At 46.1% G+C, this 18,472-nt stretch overlaps 1 pseudogene; it reads left to right on the forward strand.

Annotated features, from left to right (window-relative positions):
* The first annotated feature begins 9,395 nt into the window (after window positions 1-9,395).
* LOC134761718 (histone-lysine N-methyltransferase SETMAR-like) lies at window positions 9,396-10,453 on the forward strand (annotated as a pseudogene).
* Window positions 10,454-18,472: the final 8,019 nt, after the last annotated feature.

Below are 18,472 nucleotides of genomic sequence, written 5' to 3' on the forward strand. Positions count from 1 at the left end.
TTTCCTGAATAGCTGATGGACTGCTGTTGTAAATGTCAGGTCGGGATGGGGGTGGGGGTTGGATTTTTTAACCCATTTAGATGGAAGCCCACACAAGTGCACCAAGTCAAAGGCTCCTTCCTCAACGACTCTGCGCCAGTCATGATCATTGCTGAAATCTAACAAGAGCACAGCTTCTGCTGCATGTGGAATCCTCACAGAAACCTCTGAGGGAGATTGTTATTAGCATGCTCTTTTTACAGTGGGGGAAACCGAGGCACGGAAGACAGTACCAGTTACTTTCCTAAGAGGACTGCTTGGGCAGCAGACCTTGTGAAGAGCCTCATTCACACCTACCATGCCGTGCAGCACCCTGCGGTCAGCCTGTGGGCTAGGATCACGGAAGGGGCTGTGAGGATGCGACGGGCTCTCACCTGCGGGGCCCAACCCTGACTCCACATTCGGTGTGATTTTCTTCATCCTCCTTCTCCTCACTTCTACACCTTGTTCCTGGCCTTCTTTCAGCTGGAAATTCACACCATCCAGATTTTTAAGATTTTTTTTTTTTTTGTAACAGACTTTCACTCTTTCTTTCTTTCTCTCTCTCTCTTTCTTTCCTTTTCTCTTTCCTTCTTTCTTTCCTTTCTTTCCTCTTTTTTTTTTTTTTGAGACAGAGTTTCACTCTTGTTGCCCAGACCGGAGTGCAATGGCGCGATCTCAGCTCACCACAACCTCTACCTCTCGGATTCAAGCAACTCTCCTGCCTCAGCCTCCCGAGTAGCTGGGATTACAGGCATGCACCACCATGCCCAGTTAATGTTGTATTTTTATTAGAGAAGGGGTTTCTCCATGTTGGTCAGGCTTGTCTCGAACTCCTGACCTCAGGTGATCTGCCTGCCTCGGCCTCCCAAAATGCTGGGATTACAGGCGTGAGCCACTGCGCCTAGACAGAAGTTTCACTCTTTTTGCCCAAGCTGGAGTGCAACGGCGTGATGTCGGCTCACCACAACCTCCGCCTCCCGGGCTCAAGCAATTCTCCTGCCTCAGCCTCCTGAGTAGCTGGGATTACAGGCATGCACCACCACGCCTGGCTAATTTTATATTTTTAGTAGAGATGGGGTTTCTCCATGTTGGTCAGGCTGGTCTCGAATTCCCGACCTCAGGTGATCCTACCTCCATGGCGTCCCAAAGTGCTGGCATTTAAGGTTTTTTTTTAAGAAGTGCGAGCAAATTTCCTCCTTATATAGGCCTATGGCATTCACTGAAGAGTCACAGTCAGCAGGCAACAGTCTACAGATACATATGACATCTATTTTGAATGCTCAGAGAGATTTTTTATTCAGAACTTAATTTTCAACCCTGTTTTCACACAGAAGAAAGTCCTGTGCTAACTGCCCTCTCATTCACTATTTTCTCCTACTGAATTTAACCTTTTCATGGATGTCCACACTAGACGATCAGCAACTCTAGTGGCCGAGAAGGTCCAGGTGTACCCGTGTGGCCCTTGCAGCATGCAACTGCATGGGACCCAAGGATAAGTCCTTCCTCCACTTCCAGGGGACGTTCCTTGAGGTCCCCTGCCTGCTTCTCGTCCTCCTAGGGTGGAGCCACCCTGTACCATTGAGACCCCCCAGAACTTCAGGTTCCAGACAGACCCAGGCTTGCCTCCGTCTGGCCAGGGCTCTGCTGGAGTTCTTAGGGGCCACCCACACCTTGCCTCAGGATCTGCCCTCCGCATTGGGGAGGAGACTTCTCCAGAGCCTGAGCCGGCTGTGCCCAGCTTTGCTGGAGTCTCCTCAGCTCACACAATGGCCGCTGAGCTCTGGTTTCAAGGAGTCATTTATCTCCAATCCATTCCATATTTTGGATGGAGTCCCAGCCTTTTCTCTTTGACACATTACACTGCTGACTTGGACAGTGGAGTCTGTTTTTCTTCACCTTGTCTGGAAACTGTGGGCAGGTCCAGTTCTCTGACCTCTGGCCCCTCTGCTGGCACTGCAGGGGTTGGGAGGCTGCTCAGCCCACATGAGCCCATCCGGGCCCCTCACCAACAGCGTGATTCAGACAGTGGGGGGGTCCTCCCCCTTAACTGCAGGTAAAAGCTCCTGGGGAGATTTCTAAAAATATGGACTTATGAGCCTCACTCCCATCCTCATTTCTGACTTAAATGTCACAGGTGGAGGCTAGCAACAGTGTTGTTTACAACCTTGCAGTTCCTCTCCTATGCACTCAGTGATAGGAACCACGTCTGAGACCACAGGTGACCCCAACAGCACTGGAACCCACCCAGCCTGGGGAGCTGGGGCCCAGAAACAGGGCTGGTCCACTGGCTGGTTGCTTCCACCTCGTCATGGAGAACACATGTCCTTTCCAGATACAACCCCCAAAGCATGTCTCAGCCCTACCGAAAGCCACCGTGGCTCATCTGTTATGGGGAGACTCCCGCAATGCAGAAAGATGTGTGTCGTCAAAGCCGGGCAGTGGGCCTCGGCAGAAATCAGGAACCTGCAGCTGGAAGATCGTGGTGTAATCAATTCAGCCATGTGCTGGACTCACCAGGGGTCAGCGAAGAGCTCTTCCCATGGGACTGAGGGCCTGGAGTCTTTGAATCTGTGGGCCCCGCAGGAATGAGAAGGGCAGGTCCTCCACTGTGCCCGAATCTCTCACTGTCTAGAGAGAAACAGGTCTCTGTGGGTGACTGTGTCAGCTCCTCTTCCTTCTGGCTCTGGCTGAAGGCTGCCTGGAGGGAAGGAGAAACAGGGCCTCACAGGCCAGACTCAGGGATGGCTTCTTCCTGAGCGCAGACAGAGCAATTCCTGGGTAAAGGTGTTCATCCACCCCTCTTTCGCAAATGGCCAGGTGGAGTGGAAGATCCCTCAGAAATGGCTTGTGTGGTGGGTCCTGAGCCCAGCCTGTGCCCCACCCCACCTCCCACTTCCCACCAAAGCTTTGCAGGTGACATGGCTGATTCCGGCCCACCTCTATCTGCCCATGCCCCCGTTGAGGCCTGAATCATGTGCCTCTCTGAGCCCTCCCTAGCCTTCTGCCCCTCCTCCAACAGGACTTTCCATTTCCTTTAGCTTTTCTGTGCATGATCAGTCAGCCCCAGGCATCACTCAACCATGGAGACACTCTGGCCCTGGAACCAGCCTGACCCTAGAAGATGGTCAGTCAGTGTTTGCTGCATTAGGAGATGAATGCAGTTGCCTGAGGTGAGGGAAAGGCGGTGGTTGGCAATAGAGGTGGAGGTGCAATATTATCACTGTGTGACTGTGGGTGACCACCCCAAAGGAACTCTTGAGTGATTCTCTGCTTCCTGTGGAACAGGGATAGATGCTGGCCCTCGGCCCCAGGGCAGCAAGGCAGGACCAGCATGGGATGGGCCTGCCTAAGGTGTCAGGTACAGCTGCAGAAGTAACCCTACCACAGAGTCCCCACACTAACTGCTGCCACTGTCTATAGGGAAGCTGCCAGGGCACTCCTGCATGCCAGGCTGCAATTCACAGGCCTGGTCTCTTTCAGAACTGAAAGTGGCATTGTCTACCCTTTTAACAGTTGAGATAGGCCAGGCGCAAGGCCTCACACCTATAATCCCAGTGCTTTGGGAGGCAGAGGAGAGAGGATCGCTTGAGTCCAAGAGTTCAAGACTAGCCTGGAAAACTTAGGAAGACCCCTGACTCTACAAAAAATTTCAAAAATTAGCCAGGTATGCGTGCCTGTAGTCCCAGCTACTCAGGAGACTGAGATGAGAGGATCACTTGAGCCCAGGAGGTCAAGGCTGCAGGGAGTCATTTTCATGCCACTGCACTCCAGCCTGGGCAACAGAGCGAGACACCCCCAACCCCATTTCATATGAATTAATTAATTAATTTAAAATTGTGAGCCAGGCTCAGTGGCTCACGCCTATAATCCCAGCACTTTGGGAGGCCAAGGCAGGCAGATCACGAGGTCAAGAGATAGAGACCATCCTGGCCAACATGGTGAAACCCTGTCTGTACTAAAAATACAAAAATTAGCTGGACGTGGTGGCGCACGCCTGTAGTCCCAGCTACTCGGGAGGCTGAGGCAGGGGAATCACTTGAACCCGGGAGGCAGAGGTTGCAGTGAGCCGAGATTTCGACACTACACTCCAGCTTGACGATAGAGTGAGACTCCATCTCAAAAAAAAAAAAAAATTATGATAACTTTTACTTTCCTGGCTCATTTGGGGTAAATACTAAATGACGATATTAAATTATGTAAATGTTAATTAAATGTTAAAGGACAATTAAGATGATATTCATAGACCATAGGGCCACATAATGTCTCTGAAGCAGAAATAAGTAAATAAAATTCTATTTCAAAAAAACACATAACCACTGTGAAATGTTATTTGGTTGAAGGTGCCTTCTCTCTACTTTTCTTTAACTTGTTTCCTTCTACTAAAAATCATCCATTTTTTGCATCTGAGTATTTTCTGCTATGGTGGTTATGGATATTTCCATCTGACTACATCTGTATCACTTTCCTGGTCTCACAGCCCTGTGCCAAAGAAAGAATATTAAGACCCGCTACAGTACATCTTTCTGTCAGCCAGTGTATTCTATAGGAAAATCTTGAGGTCAAATGTTGTCGTATTTTAAACAGTGCTGATAGCCAGAGAGCTGCTCAGAATCCAGGCAAGCAACGCCAGTGTGAGTGCGACACACGTTGCAAGGGGCAGCTGCTTCACTGCGATGGGGTCTCTTCTGCTTACCTTGCTTTGTTCTCCCTTTTGTTCTTTTTTTAAAAATCTCTTTTCATCTTCGCACCATGTGTTCCTTTGTTTCCACCACGGCTCTATCCGTGGACTAAAATATATATATATATATATATATATATATTTTTTTTTTTTTTTTTCTTGAGATGGGAGTCTCCCTCTGTCGCCCAGGCTGGAGTGCAGTGGCCTGATCTCGGCTCACTGCAAGCTCCGCCTCCCGGGTTCACGCCATTCTCCTGCCTCAGCCTCCCGAGCAGCTGGGACTACAGGTGCCCACCACTACGCCTGGCTAATTTTTTCTATTTTTTAGTAGAGACGGGGTTTCACTGTGTTAGCCAGGATTGTTTCGATCTCCTGACCTCGTGTTCCGCCCGTCTTGGCGTCCCAAAGTGCTGGGATTACAGGCTAAAATATATATTTTTAAAAGAAACAACAGGGGGCCGGATATAGTGGCTGAGGCCTGTAATCCCAGCACTTTGGGAGCTGAGGCAGGCGGATCACCTGAGGTCGGGAATTCAAGACCAGCCTCACCAACATGGTGAAACCCCGTCTCTACTAAAAATACAAAAAGTTAGCAGGGCATGTTGGTGGGCCCTTGTAGTCCCAGCTACTCCAGAGACTGGGGCAGGAGAATCACTTGAACCCACGAGGTGGAGGTTGCAGTGAGCCAAGATCTCGCGGTTGCACTCCAGCCTGGGCAACAAGAGTGAAACTAGGTCTCAAAAAAAAATCTGTTTTTCCAAGTCTTCTCCTTCTCCTGTATCCTCCTCTCTCCTCACTCCTCTCCCCATCCCCATCCCTCACTCTTTTCTGTGACTTTTTACGGTTGTTCTTTTATTTTTTCTCCCTCTGCTTCCATCATGTACCATTGTTGTTCCTCAAAATAAAACTTTGTACCCTAAGTTTTTTTTAAACATTGACTTCATTTTCCCCACAATTTTGAATTTTATTTATTTTATTTTGTTGTTGTTGTTGTTGTTGAGATGGAGTTTTGCTCTTGTTGCCCAGGCTGGAGTGCAACGGCATGATCTCGGCTCACTGCAACCTCTACCTCCCAGGTTCAAGTGATTCTCTTGCCTCAGCTTCCCGAGCAGCTGGCATTACAGGTATGTGCCACCATATCCAGCTAATTTTGTATTTTTAGTAGAGACAGCATTTTACCATGTTGGTTAGGCTGGTCTTGAACTCCTGACCTCGGGTGATCTACCCACCTCAGCCTCCCAAAGTGCTGGGATTACAGGCGTAAGCCATCGTTCCAGACCCACGGTTTTGAATTTTAAAATAAACTCCCTGAGCTGTTCCCTGCAGTGGCCATCACAGTCACGGTAGGAGTTTGAGCCAGTAAACTCTCCGCCCCGTCAGAGGAGCACACCCCACCAGATGAGCGCACCCTACCTGCACCCAGCTCTCTATTCTGAGTCTGGAGTTGGAAGCTCCTTTTTCCCTTCCCGCAAAGGGCTTTCCCTCCTGCTCCATGTCAAGGGTGGGAGACGTCTGTGTTGAGAAGCAGCAGAGCAGCATAGCGGCTTCCAACGCCTCATGTCAAAGACCACCTGAGCTAAAGCGATAATTCATGTCTCTCATCACTTAGACCAGAGATGTGAAAAATCTCCACACTCCTATATTTTTCCAAGAGAAAAAGAAAACCCCTCTGAAAACGAAAACTGAGAAGTTTGTTGCTGGAGATGTTATGTGGGTGCATTCTATTGCTGTTTTTAGTCTGTTTCCACTCATCCCAGCTTCTGGGATGCCCCTGGGCAGGCAGCTCAGCTGACTGGACCACACCTCGGTGGGGAGAATGGAGTACGTGTGCTGCTGGGAGAAAGGTCACAGAATCTAAAAGCAAAAGGCCTGCTCTGAATCTCAGGTCTGCCCTTAGTCACTCAGTGTCCTTAGACAAGCAACTTGACCTTGTTGGGCTTAGTTTCTTAAAGCAAAAGTGAGGATAATCTCAAAATTCTGAGTAAAGATTTTATATATTTATAATCTGCATATATACATGAACACACATATATTTAATGTGAGACTGTATACATAATGCATAAATGCAACATTTAGTACTTACAAGAAACTCAATGAAAAATAACAATTACTCCCCCTCCCCCTCCCCCTCCCCCTCCCCCTCCCCCTCCCCCTCCCTCTCCCTCTCCCCTTTCTTCGGTCTCCCTCTCCTTTTTTCGGTCTCCCTCTGTTGCCAAACCTGGACTGTACTGCCGTTATCTCCGCTCGCTGCAACCTCCCTGCCTTGGGCTCCTGTGATTCTCCTGCCTCGGCCTGCCAAGTGCCTGGGATTGCAGGCGCGCGCCGCCACGCCTGACTGGTTTTTGTATTTTTGGTGGAGACAGGGTTTCCCCGTGTTGAACGGGCTGGTCTCCAGCTCCTGGCCTCGAGTGATCTGCCCACCTCGGCCTCCTGGGGTTGCTGGGATTGCAGACGGAGTCTCGCTAACTCAATGCTCAATGTTGCTCAGGCTGGAGTGCAGTGGCGTGATCTCGGCTCGCTACAACCTCCACCTCCCAGCCGCCTGCCTTGGCCTCCTAAAGTGCTAAGATTACAGCCTCTGCCCCGCCGCCACCCCGTCTAGGAAGTGAGGAGCGTCTCTGCCTGGCAGCCCATCGTCTGGGATGTGAGGAGCCCCTCTGCCCGGCCGCCCCATCTGGGAAGTGGGGAGCGCCTCTGCCCGGCCGCCATCCCATATAGGAAGTGAGGAACGTCTCTGCCCGGCCCCCCATCGTCTGGGATGTGAGGAGCCCTTCTGACCAGCCGCCCCATCTGGGAGGTGAGGAGCGTCTCTGCCCGGCCACCACCCCGTCTGGGAGGAAGTGAGGAGCGCCTCTGCCCCGCCGCCCCGTCTGGGAAGTGAGGAGCGCCTCTGCCCGGCCGCCCCGTCTGGGAAGTGAGGAGCGCCTCTGCCCGGCCGCCCCGTCTGGGAAGTGAGGAGCGCCTCTGCCCGGCCGCCCCATCTGGGAGTGAGGAGCGCCTCTGCCCGGCCGCCCCGTCTGGGAGGTGAGGAGCGCCTCTGCCCGGCCGCCCCGTCTGGGAGGTGAGGAGCGCCTCTGCCCGGCCGCCCCGTCTGGGAGGAGAGGAGCGCCTCTGCCCGGCCGCCCCGTCTGGGAGGTGAGGAGGACCTCTGCCCGGCCGCCCCGTCTGGGAGGTGAGGAGCGCCTCTGCTTGGCCGCCCCGTCTGGGAGGTGAGGAGCGCCTCTGCCTGGCTGCCACCCCGTCTGGGAGGAAGTGAGGAGCGCCTCTGCTTGGCCGCCCCGTCTGGGAGGTGAGGAGCACCTCTGCCCGGCCGCCCCGTCTGGGAAGTGAGGAGAGCCTCTGCCTGGCCATCCTGTCTGGGAGGAGAAATTCTTCTACCTTGGGATGCTGTTGATCTATGGCCTTTCCCCCAGCCCCGTGCTCTCTGAAACATGTGCTGTGTCAACTCAGGGTTAAATGGATTAAGGGCGGTGCAAGATGTGCTTTATTAAACAGATGTTTGAAGGCAGCATGCTCTTTAAGAGTCATGACCACTCCCTAATCTCAAGTACCCAGGGACACAAACACTGCAGAAGGCCGCAGGGACCTCTGCCTAGGAAAACCAGAGACCTTTGTTCATGTGTTTATCTCCTGACCTTCTCTCCACTATTATCCTATGACCCTGCCATATCCCCCTCTCCCAGAAACACCCAAGAATGATCAATAAATACTTAATTTTTTTAAAAAAAAAAGAAAAAAAAAGAATAATCAAATAAACAGATCTATTAAATTTCTATTCTATACAGAAAAGCATCAGGATTAACTAAAATAGAAAATTTATATGCATTAAAATTATTAGCAAGCAGAAGCTATCCTTGTAATTAGTTAATTTGCAGGTTTAAAAAATTGAAAGGAACTACCCTAACTCATTAGTTATATCAAATACCTGCAATAATGTTTCAGCGGCTTTTAAAGTATTTATTTGATAGCAACATAAGAAGAAAACTTAACAAATATTGCAAATTTGTTACATGCTAGATGTTCTGCCAGAAAACAGCGATAACAATAGTTAAATGAATGTGGCTCTTTTCCTAATACAATTTAATGACCTTGTTTACTTCCTGTTTCTTTTCTTAAATAAAACTCTTCAAAGTAAAAAAAAAAAAAAAAAGAAAAAAAAGAAAAATAACAATTACGACTTTATAAAGACAAAAATTCTTTGAAAATGATGAATTCTCACTGTAGAATGATTTGTGCAGTTAGGATTTATGCAGTTAATTTCCTAAGACTATATCTTTTAAAAGCTCTAATTAAGACATGACACAATTCTGGAGTTAACCCCAATCCCTCCCCACTATAAGTTGGTGAAATCCTTAGCTAGTTTCAATAGCAGAGACACTTTTCTTTTAGCACTTGGTTATGCTTCTGTCTATATGTTCTTCCGCATACTGCATCTGTTTTAGTAGAAATTAATATCACCCTTTACATGAATTCTGTGTTAATTACAGTAAATTCTTGGTTTCAATCTTCAATTGCTCAATGCTCAGACATCACTATGTTTTCACTGAAAATATTACGTTGGTGCAAAAGTAATTACATTTTTTGCATTGTTGGAATTTGTCATTTGATATTGGAATGCATTCTTAAATAAATGTGGTTATGTTATATATCATTTTAATGGGCATTTCTCACTTTACGTTCTTTTGCTGATGACTTATTACTTGCTGTTTATTTTATGTTTATTTTAGACTATGAAAATGATGTTAGACCAAAAGCGAAGTCAAGCAGTTTTCTTATTCGAGTTCAAAATGGGTCATAAAGCAGAGGAGACAACTTGCAATATCAACAATGCATTTGGCTCAGGAGCTGCTAACGAAAGTACAATGCAATGGTGGCTGACGTTTTGCAAAGGAGACAAGAGCCTTGAAGATGAGGAGCATAGTGGTCGGCCATCGGAAGCTGACAACGATGAATTGAGAACAATCATGATGGTTGATCCTCTTACAACTACATGAGAAGTTGCCGAAGAACTCAACGTTGACCGTTCTATGGCCTTTCAGCATTTGAAGCAAATTGGAAAGGTGGAAAGGCTCAATAAGTGGGTGTCTCATGAGCTGACCAAAAGTCGAAATAATCATCATTTTGAAATGTCATCTTCTCTTATTCTACACAACAAGGAAGCGTTTCTCGATCCTATTGTGACGTGCAATGAAAAGTTTATTTTACAGGACAACCGGCGATGACCAGCTCAGTGGTTGGACTGAGAAGAAGCTCCAAAGCACTTCCCAAAGCCAAACTTGCACCAAATAAAGGTCACAGTCACTGTTTGCTGGTCTGCTGCCGGTCTGATCCATTACAGCTTTCTGAATCCCAGCAAAATCATTACATCTGAGAATATGCTCAGCAAATCAATGCGATGCACTGAAAACTGCAATGCCTGCAGCCAGCATTGATCAACAGAAAGGGCCCGATTCTTCTCCACAACAATGCCGACTGCATGTCACACAACCAATGTTTCAAAAATTGAATGAATTGCGCTACAAAGTTTTGCCTCATCCACCATATTCACCTGACCTCTCACCAACTGGCTACCGCTTCTTCAAGCATCTCAACAACTTTTTGTAGGGAAAACGCTTCCGCAACCAGCAGGATGCAGAAAGTGCTTTTCAAGAGTTTGTCTAATCCCAAAGCATGTATTTTTATCCTACAGGAATAAACAAACTTATCTGTCCTTGGCAAAAATGTGCTGATTGTAATGGTTCCTACTTTGATTAATAAAGATGTGTTTGAGCCTGGTTATAATGACTTAAAATTCCCGATCTGAAACTGCAATTCTTTTTGCACCAACCTAGCTCTAGCTATCACTGTTCCTAAATTGCCATTGCACAGAACCAAGCAATACTTGAACTGAGGGATATGACTCCTTCTCACCTGTGCACCTACATATATCCTGCAGGCACTGCTGAAAGCCATCCAGGGACAGGCTCCTTCCTTAAGATGTTTGCAGCAAGAGGGCATGCATACATAGCCTAGTTTTGCCAGGAAGAATAATCTCCTAATTCACTGCCATGTGAAAGCAATCTTTTTATTTATTTGAAGATATACCCTTTATGCTTTCTTCTGGGATTCCTTTATCAAGCATTTTCTTGGCTCAATGAAATTCCTTGATATGTCATTTTTAAAATTAACAACCTGAGAACAAAAAAAAAGAGCCCTGGAAGTTAAAAAGATGATAGTTAACTAAAAAATTAAACAGAATGATGAAAGATGGAAGAAGGTGGGGGAAAAAAAAGGAAATTAGAAGGGGGAAAATGACCTATGCAAAATTAAAGGGTTATTATGGGAGATATCACATTCAACCAGTTGAAGTTCCAGAAAGAAATAAATGGAGAAAATGAGAGATGAGGTCTTGGAGAGAGGCTGAGGAAGAAAATGTCAGAGAAATACTGCCAAAAAAAAAAAAAAAATTCCAGGAACTAGAGAACATGCTATACCAGATATACAGGGCCCATCAACACCACACAAGTTGTACGTCTTTTAACATTTCAGAATACTATGGAAAAGGGAGGTCCTTAAGAAGTCTGAAGACAGGAAAAGAAACAGGTCCCATGAGAAAGATCAGGAAACAAAAAAACTCCAACTTTTCAAAGGCAACACTGGAAGACAGAAGACAATGGAACAATGCCTTCAAAAGTCTGAGGAAAAATCATGTTTCTTAGAATTCTCTACTCAGCCAAATCATCTGTCAAGAGTAAGAGTACAATAAAAAAGTATTTTCTTTTTTTTGAGACAAAGTGCCTCCGAGGTTCAAGTGATTCTTGTGCCTCGGCCTGCCAAGTAGCTGGGACTACAGGCATGTGCCACCATACCCAGGTAATTTCTGTATTTTTAGTAGAAACAAGGTTTCACCATGTTGGCCAGGCTGGTCTCAAACTCCTGGCCTCAAGTGATCTGCCCACCTCAGCCACCCAAAGTGCTGGGATTACAGGTGTGAGCCACCATGCTCGGCCTAAAAAGGCATTTTGAAACATGTAAGGACTCAAAAATCTTACCTCTCTGGTGTCCTTTCCTTTTCCTAGAATATACTATAAAATACGCTTCATCAAAAAAAGGAATAAATTAATAAAGAGGCAGACATAGAATCAGCAATGTGCTGAGAGAACAGATCCTCACCACCCTCCCAAAAATGGCTTGATTTCTGCCATTTGGCAGTTTGGGTGGTATACATGTTCCCATCGTGGCTGCCAATGATTGTGGTTTGCAAAACTCCCAAATATTTAGCAATCAATTTTAGAAAGTTAATATAATATGAGGTGGCCCCAGCACAACATTGGATCCAGGAAATAAGGCCTGATCCAGGCCTGATACACAGCTGTCACTCAGGATATTCCAGCCTGAGAATATCCTGAATGACAGCTGTGCAGCAGGCCTGGGGGCAGCCAGTGCAGGCTGGAGCAGGCAGACATGCATATTCAAGATGGGTTTGCAAGAGAAATATAAAGTAGGCTATCAGGTTGAGCATACTGAAGAAATGAGCTTAGATAAAAAGGAAATCTAAGCAATGAAAAAAACAGTCATTAATAATTTCAGGAAAAAAGTTTAAAGTGAAAAAGAAAATGTAAACATGGAACAGACACCTCTTAGCCCAAGAGTGGACAATATTTACACAAGTGCAATGATATTAAGATCAACCAATGATTTAAGTTAACTTTAGGACCCAAACACACTGTTGGGAGAGTGTGGCAGAGGCACTGCATGTACCCTTTCTTACCAGGTAAGAAAGCTAAGTCTCACTTGTCATAACAGGAAGTTAAACATATTGTCTAAAATTAATAAATCCACAAGTATCAATATAAGAAATGTTTTTTGGAAATATGGAAATACATGTCAAAAATAACTTAGAAGAATAGAGATTTTCTCTGGGGCATGAGAAAGTAAAATGGGGGTGTGGGGTAAGAGACCACTATGTATCATCATAAGATTATTAGTGGTGCTTAATTTTTTGTTAAGTATGGGTTTGTATCACCTTGATAAAAATTCAAATGTATATTTTAAATGCTCACATATAGATTCTCTTTTCTCATATTCTACCAATGGCTGAAAACATGCAACAAATTTGCATATTCTGGACCTCAGCTATCATATATTTTGACCATTCTCCCTTCTTTCCTCCCTCCTTCCTTTTCTTCTTTCCTTCCTTCCTTCCTTCCTTCCCCTCTTTCTTTTTAATCCTGGGATTCTGAATGCCCTTCCTCACAGTGTGGAGGGAAAGGGTATAGAGAAGAGAGGAAACACATGCCAGCCCTCTAAAATTTTCTAATCTCTTTTTCTTTCAATAGCTAAGAATCCACTTTTTCCCCTTTAAGGCCCATTGACTTCATGTTTCTATTCACATGTGTTCACGGCTTTCTCATCCAGTGTTTTGTTTTACCTAGAGTAAAATTGCTTATTTATAATCTTTCCCTCTCTGCCTTTTTCCTGTCTTCAAGTTCTTCCAGTTGTGGAGCCCACTCTCTATGCTGTGTTCCTGGAGACCATCCTTCAAGAGCTCTTGACCCCGTCTGGTCTCTGATGTCCTGGATCCAGTCCCCTCCTCTTCCATTTTGGAATTCATCTTCAGGGACTTCCTGCAAAAACATCTGTGGGTTCTTAAAAGTCTAAAAGAATTTGTTCTGCCACCATACTTGATAGTTTCTCTAATGTATAGATATTCCCTCAGACTTTTTTTTTTTTTTTTTTTGGAGACGGAGTCTCCCTCTGTCACCTAGGCTGGAGTGCAGTGGCACAATCTCGGCTCACCTGCCTCAGCCTCCTGAGTAGCTGAGATTACAGGCATGCACCACCACACCCGGCTAATTTTTTTTCTATTTTTTTTAATGGAGACAGGGTTTCAACATATTGGTCAGGCTTGTCTTGAACTCCTGACCTTGTGATCCGCCCTCCTCGGCCTCCCAAAGTGCGGGGATTACAGGCGTTAACCACCATGCCTGGCCCCCTCAGAACTTTTAAAGCTTTCTTCTTTGCCTTCTAACATTTACAATTGATAATGGAAAGTCTGGTGCCAGTAATAGTCCTATTTATGAGTGACTTTTTTTGTTCCTGGGAGATTTTACCACCTTTTCTTCATTCCTGGTGTTCTGAAATTTCACCCTACAGTGTTAATGTGCCGACTAAATAAGTTAAAATGTGGGAAGTACCTGAAACAGTGACTGGATTGTAGTAAGTGCTCAATAAATATATGTTATAGTTATTGTTCCTGGTGGTAAGCATGGTGGTGACAGTGGTGATGGAGGCGGTGGTTATAGTGATAATGATGGTGGTGGTGAGGATGGTGGCGATGGTGGCAGTGGTGACATTGGTAGTATCGGTGGTGGTGGTGGTGTACTGATGATGGTGGTGATAATGGTGATGAATATAGTGGTGATAGTGGTGGTGGTGTTGATGGTAGTGATTATGGTGATGGTGGTGGTAGTGATAACGGTAATGGTAGCAATGGTGGTAGTGATAGTGGAGGTGGTGGTGCTGATAGTGAAGGCAAAGGTGATTATGATGGAGGAGACACTAATTGTGGTGGTGGTGGTGGTAGTGGCAGTGGTGATAATGGTGGTATTGGTGGTGGTGATGATGTTAGTAGTGACGACAGTGATGGTGGTGATGGTAGTGATGAGTGATGATGGTGATGGTGAAGGTGATGGTGGTTATGATGGCGGAGATGGTGATGGTAGTGATGGTAGTAATAATAGTTACATCGGTGGTGGTGATGGTTATTGTGGTTGGGGTTGTAGGGTGGTAGTATTGGTGATGGTGATAGTGGTGGTAGTAATGGTGATGATGATATTGGCGATTGTGGTGATGATGGTGGTTATGATCATTGTAGTGATAGTGGTGATGGTGATGGAGGTAGTAATTGTGATGGTGGTGGTTTTGGTGGTGGTGGTGATGATGGTGGTTATGATCATTGTAGTGATGGTGGTGATGGTGATGGAGGTAGTAATTGTGATGGTGGTGGTTTTGGTGGTGGTGGTGATGGTAGAAGTGGTAGTGGTGATAGTGGTAGTGGTGACGGTGGCAATGGTAGTGATAGTGGTGATGGTGATGGTGATAGTGGAGGTGATGGTGGTTAGATGATAGAGACGGTGATTGTGGTGGTGGTGGCAGTGGTGATGATTGTGGTATTGGTGTTGGTGGTGACAACAGTGATGATACTCGTGGTGGTAATAATGCTGGTGGTATTGGGGGTGTGGTGCTGATGGTGATGATGGTGGTGGTGGTGGTGGTAATGGTGGTGATGGCACTGGTGATTGTGATGATGATACAAGTAATGATGATTGTGGTAATGGCAGTGGTGGTAGTTACGGTGGTGGTGGTAACAGTGGTGATGGCATTGGTGATTGTGGTGATGATGCAAGTAATGATGGTTGTGGTGACGGTGGTGGTAGTGATGGTGATGGTGGTGATGGTGTGTTTTTGGTGGTGGTAGTGGTTACTTTTTGTTATTTTTGGAAGTGAAATTTTCATTCATACTATTTGACAATGAATGCTCATGTCTCTGTCAAAATGGAAATTTTCTTTTACAATCCATTTAACAATTACACATTGGCTCTTTCTTTTTTATATTTAGAAATCCTGTCAATCAGCTAATACAGCCCTGGACTAATCCCTAGTGTTTTTTATATTTCTTATTCATATTTTTAATTAATTAAGTTTTTGTTCTACATTCCAAATATTCCTTGACTTTATCTGTTAACATTTGTATTAAATTTTATTCTTTTGACAATCAGACACATAATTAATTTCCAAGAGCCTTTTTTATTCTCTGATTGTTACTTTACGGTAGCATCCTTTCCTTATTGTATGGATGCAGTTCTGGGTGGACCATACTTAAACTTTATGGTAGTTGTTGGTAATTCTTTCCTATTCTTCTGAATTACCTTGGCTCATCTTGTCTGTCCAATTTATATTGCAGATTTTTCTCAAGGGTCTGGTGATGCTCAGTAACTGTTTATATCTAAGAACCAGACAGTCAGAAACTCTGTAGGTGAGCTGTGCTTGTCAATTGGCAAGGTCCATTTTAGGTTAAGTGGGCAAGGAGTGATTGAATTCAAGGGAGTCAGTCAAAGCTAAAATGAACAGGGCTTGCTCTAGAGTGTCAGCCTCAATAGCAGCTTCTCCAGCTTTGCACAGAGGATTAGTTCAGTTTATTTCAAGAAGGACCTTTTGAATTGCCAATGCCTAGGGAATGCATGCTTGGTGGAAAAAGGGGCAGGGTCAACCCTCTGCCCACAAGCTCCTCAATCCTTTCCCTGCTTGAGCTGTGTGCCCCTCTGTCTTCCCACTCTTCTGTTCCTCCAGGGCTCTGCTAGCCAGGTCAACACCTCCACCTCCCAGGTCCCAGCCTGCCCTGGGCACATCCTGGGCTTGTTTCCTCCACCACACTGCACCAGGCAGCACCCTTCCAGTTGTTTTCCATTTTTCAGAAGTGTATTGGAGTTTCATGGCTGATAGTAACCCAGCCCTCTCTGTTCTCCTCATATCCTTACCTCCACCTTGAAGAGATTTGGAATGGGTAGTGGTGGATGTGGGTGTTCAGTCCATCATCCTGAGTCAGATCCATCAAAGAGACATTATAAAGGTATTTTGGACTAACAGGAAACTCCACCTAAAAATATTCACCTCTGAATGTTGGCTTGATACCTGTGGTCTATGGTGATTTGAGTGGCTAATCTAAGACCCTGCCTTATCTCCGTGCACCTGTTCATGGACTGCCTGATCTGCTTTCCCTGGCACTCAGGAGGTGATCATTCAACACATATGCCAGAGAGAAAGAAGCAAATCATTCACTGGCCCTTAAAAATGGAAGTGACCCACATTGTTTCTGCTACCTTTTAATGGGCAAAGCAACTCATGCAGCAACATCCAACCTCAAATGGTTTGGGAGAAGTGCCACCTCCCTGGCACTTGGAAGGAGGAAAGCTGGTAAATGTCCATTCTCTTCAGCCAGATCACTGTAAAGTGATGCAACCTGATATGGTTCGGATGTTTTTCCCTCCAAATTTCATGTTGAAATGTGATGCCCAATGTTGAACGTGGGGCCTGGTGGGAAGCATTTTGGTCATGGGGGCGGATCCCTCATGAATGGCTTGGTGCCCTCCCCATGGTAATAAGTGAGTTCTTGCTCTGTGAGTTCACATGAGAGCTGATGGTTTAAAAGAGCCTGGTGGCCGGGCGCCATGGCTCACGCCTGTAATCCCAGCACTTTGGGAGGCTGAGGGGGTGCTGATCACGAGGTCGGGAGTTCAAGACCAGCCTTACCAATATCGTGAAACCCCATCTCTACTAAAAATACAAAAATTAGCCAGGCATGGGGGCATGCATGTAGTCCCAGCTACTCCAGAGGCTGAGGCAGGAGAATCGCTTGAACCCGGGAGGCAGAGGTTGTAAAGAGCCGAGACCACACCACTGCACTCCAGCCTGGGAGACAGCGCTAGACTCCATCTCAAAAAAAAAAAATAAAAGAGCCTGGCATCCCTCTTGCTCCCTGTGTCACCACGTAATGCACTGGCTCCCCTCACTTTCCACCATGACTTTGAGCTTCCTGAGGCCCTCCCCAAAAGCAGATGCCAGCACCATGCTTCCTGTACAGTCTGCAGAACGATGAGCCAAAATAAACCTCTTTTCTTTATGAATTACTTGGTCTCAGGTATTCCTTTATAGCAAGGCAAATGGACTAACACATAACCTGACTCCATAGCTGACCACAGAAACTCACGTCTTCACTCCTCCATCAGTGGGAATGTGGCATCCTCCTGCTGTGATCCACTCTTCAGGGCACCAGCCAGCTTCTCACCTTTAGATGTTTTCCGGTGGAAATCAGGTGTGAGACCTTGATGGCTCTGAATGCCTGGGTGACATGTGCAGCTCTCACAGTGACCCTCCAAAACCACTGCGTACTCAACTGGCAGCTTGCGATTGTGGAGAAGTACCTGATCGCTTCCCTACAGAGGGAGCCAGAATGCATAGTACACCAGCATTCTCTCCAAAAAAGGTCTCCACCAATATCTTCTGCATTTCTTATATATCCTGGAGGAGGGTAAAGAGTTAAGAGTCTCCAAACAGGTTTCACAACACATAGTCTTTTACCTACCGCTTTGAGCCTTTGGGTATTTCTGGATGTCAAGGCAACAGAAAAGGTCTTATTTAATGTCCTGTTATACTTAGAATCTCAGGGAGAAGGGATCGGAATCTCCAACTCCTCTCTTCCAAGAGGTTTCTATTAGGTTGGTGCAAAAGTAATTGTGGTTTTGCATAACCTTTAATGGCAAAAATGCAATTACTTTTGCACCAACCTAATACACTTTTAATACTTTTAAATCTTTGAATACCATCATCTCCTTCACCAAGCAAATTCCAGACTTAACATAATAGTTCTCTTCCCTAAGTAACATACATACATATACATACAGACATAAATTTTAAAATCTCACCTCGTCAGATATCTGACCCACCTCATGAATATTAAGAACATTGCTGTGGTGTTCTTTTTTTTTTTTTTTTTTTTTTTGAGACAGAGTTTCACTCTGTTGCCCAGGCTAGAGTGCAGTGGCAGTGATCTCGGCTTACTGCAAGCTCCGCCTCCTGGGTTCACGCCATTCTCCTGCCTCAGCCTCCCAAGTAGCTGGAACTACAGGCACCCGCCACCACGCCCGGCTAGTTTTTTGTATTTTTAGTAGAGACAGGGTTTCACCGTGTTAGCCAGGATGGTCTTGATCTCCTGACCTTGTGATCCACCCACCT

This window comes from Pongo abelii, chromosome 6 (genome assembly GCF_028885655.2).
Source record: "Pongo abelii isolate AG06213 chromosome 6, NHGRI_mPonAbe1-v2.0_pri, whole genome shotgun sequence".
Lineage (NCBI taxonomy): Eukaryota > Metazoa > Chordata > Mammalia > Primates > Hominidae > Pongo > Pongo abelii.